A 3,636-nucleotide genomic window follows, 5' to 3' on the forward strand; every position below is an offset into this window, starting at 1 on the left:
TGTTCTCTGAGTCCTTGTTCAGCAGCTGCTCCTCCACTGGCTCTGGACCTTTCTGGTCCTCAATGGCAGGAGCAAGAGTGTCCCGTTGTATGGCATGTATTCCCAGGGATTTTTCCATGTTTGAATGATTCACACACGTCTGTGGGTGGGCATCTGCAGTCGGTGCATGGTGGGCCAATTGTGTCATTGTTTCTCTGTGTCATGATAGTTCTCAATTGAGCGGCAGCGGCCGGCCTGAAGGCCAGAGCGCCACAGCGCTCTCGGCCGCATGGCTCCCCGTGCGCCGGGGGCCCTCCCTCCTTGGGCCTACGAGGCAGGGCTATATCTTTCATCTGAAGTCATCCACTAGCACACTTCCCAGTGTGACCTGCTGAGGCCCTGGAGAGGAGCCCTTAAATACTGCAGCTGCATCACCTAAGAACAGGACAAGACTACAGTTTAAATATGAATGGGGAGTTTTATGATATAAGACGCAATCTATATTTAAATCTCATTGCTGGGTATGGTAGTGCATACCTGTAATCCCAGCACTTGGGAAGCTGAGGCAGGAGGATTACCATGAGTTTGAGGCCAGCCTGGGCTACAGAGTGAGTTCACAGCCAGCCTGCACTGCATAGCAAGACCCTGTCTCAAAAAGACAAAATAAATAAATTTCATCAATTGCCCTAATAATGCCCTTTCTACTTTTCCCCCCCATGGACCCCAGAGCTGACCTGGGATCATAGATTGTGCGGAGCTGCTCGGTGCTGCTTCCATCCAGTGGCATCTGCCCTCAGCAGAGCTGGCCCCAACTTTGGTCACCACTGTCCTCTGCAGCGGGGCCTCCCTGCCCTGGGCTTACCAGGGGCTCGAGAGGCATCACCTTCAGCCCCGCTCTGGCACACTCTCCTGCATTTCCATGTCGCCAGCCCCTCAAGCAGGGCTCCCCATTCACTCGCTTCCAGTGGTGCCAGACCAGTGTCCAGGGAGCAGCCCTGGGAGACAGAGGCACCAGACCTGGCCCTGGCTGCCTGGCTGTGGCTCTCTGTGTGGACCCCTGTTCTGCAGTGCTGCCCGGAGCACCGGCCTGCTGCTACTCTTGAATGCCTGGCTCCCGTCTGCCTGGAAGGGAGAGAGGGGACTCAAAACTAGGAAGGATCATGGCACAGCCACCCTTGTGCTCGGTGTGCACCGTCGGACCCCGGCCTGGATGGAGCGAGGGGCCTCGGCTTCATTAGGCACAGCTCGACAGGAGCCAGACTGCTGGCAGCGCTTTCAGGGTGGAAGGTGGGATCCAAGGGCCTGTGAGACTCAGCCCACCACCGCTTCCAGACACTTCTTGGACACAGTGATTGTAGCATGAGCTGGGGGACAGCTTGAGGACACCCTCGCGTCCCCCAGGGGAACTGACCTGGGACCTACCAGCCCCAGGCCCTCAAGACCTCTGCCAGGGCTTTGTGCTCTCGAAGTAGGCAGGGCCAGCTGGCCCTAGATCACACATCTGATACCACAGGCCTAGGCAACTTCTGGATCCAGTTTAGCTGTGGAGAATGGAAAGCCAGGCCCAGCTGCCGGCCAGCACCCAGGGGAAGGGCCAAGTGGCCAGCTCCTTTCCCACAGTGACAGAGCTCCCAGGGCCCTGTCCTGGCCACCCAGGCTCTTGTCCCCTGCTCTCCTGGGACGGGCAGTGGGCACAGCCAGCCTCCTGCACACTTGCCCCCTGCCAGCCTCTCAGGCTCCTGGGACATCCGAGTGGTTATTACCCTGACACCACGGAAGGCAGCCGGAAGGCTTTCTGCTCACATGGGCTTTGGGCTCCAGGGCAGCATCTCCATCTATGGCAGTGAGTGGTGGCGTAACAGGTGACATCTCTCTGCTCCTCCAAAGCCTGGGCTCAGGCCGCTTGGTCCTGCTGCCAAGCTCCTAGGAGCTCAGCCAGTCCCCACCCAGCGCTGAGGGTGACTTGGAAAGGCAGTGCTTTCTCTGTCCTCCCTGTCCCACCCCCGGCCTTCCTGCCCAGCCTGTCACCCTCCTGGAGTCCTCTCTCCTCTCTGGGACACCAGACGTGGTCAGCTCCTCTTTAAACTACAGAAAAGTTGTAAAAATAATAAGTCATTACCTTTGTCATTTGTATCCAGAGCTTTTCAAACACACTTACTGTTTAACCCGGGCTTACCACGTGAGCTTTGTGTGGCGCCGAGCCCTGGGTACAGCAACCCCCCCAAAACTGGTCAGAAGGGCAAGTTGCACAATGGTGTGGAGTGACGCCAGCGACACATCTGCCTAGGGTGAGAAGGACTTCTGTGTTTGTCCTCCTCTTCTTGTCTTTTGTTTTTACTGTTTTGTTTTGACTTTGGGTGGACAGATGTAGAGAAAGCATTGTTCTTACCTCTGACCTTCACCTCCTGGTTTTGGTCACCCAGGGCTAGAGCGAAGGCAGAAGGATTCCGTTCTGAGGCTCCTGGAGCGGCTGGGAAGCAGAGCGTGTTTTTCATAGGCGGCACAGAGGTAGCAGGAGATGCGCTTGTCACTGTCTCCAGCCAACCCGCCGCCCGGTTCCAGCAGGGACACTGCGCTCCTCATTCTGGAGGCTGGGGTGAGACTCGAGCTAAAACCCTCCTGATGCGCAGCTGCGGGGCCTGCATTGAGACGGCCACAGCCCCTTGGGTCCCTCAGGCCTCAGGTGCAAAGTGCGCATGCTGGCTGGAAGCAGTGTGCCGCTCAGCAAGCAGCCAGAGGCGGGCACCAAACTCCAGTGAGGCCCAGCCGGACGAGGGCCCCTTGCTCTCAGCAGGAGAGCAGGCGCTGATGGCTTTGGCCAGGGTCCCACATCCTGCCCATCTCCTGCAACCCCAGGGGTGTCAAAAAGCTCCTGTGGCCGGGCCGCAGGCAGTGGAGCAATGAGGTCAGAACACTTGAACAAAGGATAGTGTGAGGTTGTTGCAAAATGCAGACTGCATGAGGTAAGACCTTTGTGGATCTGATTTCCCTGACAGAGTCTTTGCCAGGCTCAGAAGTCAGAGGTTTTGCAAGAAGCAGTTTGTGCAAAATAATAGGACATTTAAGAAAAACTTTATTTTTGGACTTGTCAAACACCAGAAATAAGATAAAAGGCTAAATGTATTCTAAACCTATCTGTTCTGTATTGTGTGTATGGCTCTAGTGGGAATTGCAGGGAGCCCAAGCGGGGGAAGTGAGGAAGGGAGACACACAGATTCCCCCACCTGAAGTCCAGCTCATCCTCAGCCACTGAATGCTGTTTGTTTATTTGTTTTTTTGAGATATGGTCTCACTATGCAGTCCATGTGGCCTGGCCTTTTCGTGTGTGTGTGTGTGTGTGTGTGTGTGTGTGTGTGTGTGTGTGTGTGTGCTGGGAATCAAACTCAGAGCCTTGTGCTTGCCAGGCAGGCACTGTGCCGCTGAGCTACATCCCTGATCCCTGAGCTACATTCCCGGCCCCAGCTGGCCTTGAACTTGCTTATGTAGCCCAGGCTGGCCTTGAACTTGTGGTGATCCTCCTGCGTCAGCCTCCTGAGTACTGGGATTACAGGTTTGTGCCGTCACACTTGGCTACTGCTTTGCTTTGGAATTTAGAGCTGGATTGATGTGACAGGTTATTTCTGCTTAACCTGCTTGTGGTAGATCGACAACTGGTCA

General features: G+C 55.8%; 1 long non-coding RNA gene across 1 annotated transcript; it reads right to left on the reverse strand.

Moving 5' to 3' along the window:
* Window positions 1-587: 587 nt before the first annotated feature.
* LOC106146342 lies at window positions 588-2,259 on the reverse strand. Its single transcript, XR_001230736.1, has 3 exons — window positions 2,099-2,259; window positions 714-1,101; window positions 588-624 (listed from the first exon to the last, which is right to left on the reverse strand). It is a non-coding gene; the product is annotated as an uncharacterized LOC106146342 (long non-coding RNA).
* Between the last annotated feature and the right edge of the window lie 1,377 nt (window positions 2,260-3,636).

The sequence above is a fragment of the Chinchilla lanigera genome, unplaced genomic scaffold, assembly GCF_000276665.1.
Source record: "Chinchilla lanigera isolate Chin_1 unplaced genomic scaffold, ChiLan1.0 scaffold00073, whole genome shotgun sequence".
NCBI lineage: Eukaryota > Metazoa > Chordata > Mammalia > Rodentia > Chinchillidae > Chinchilla > Chinchilla lanigera.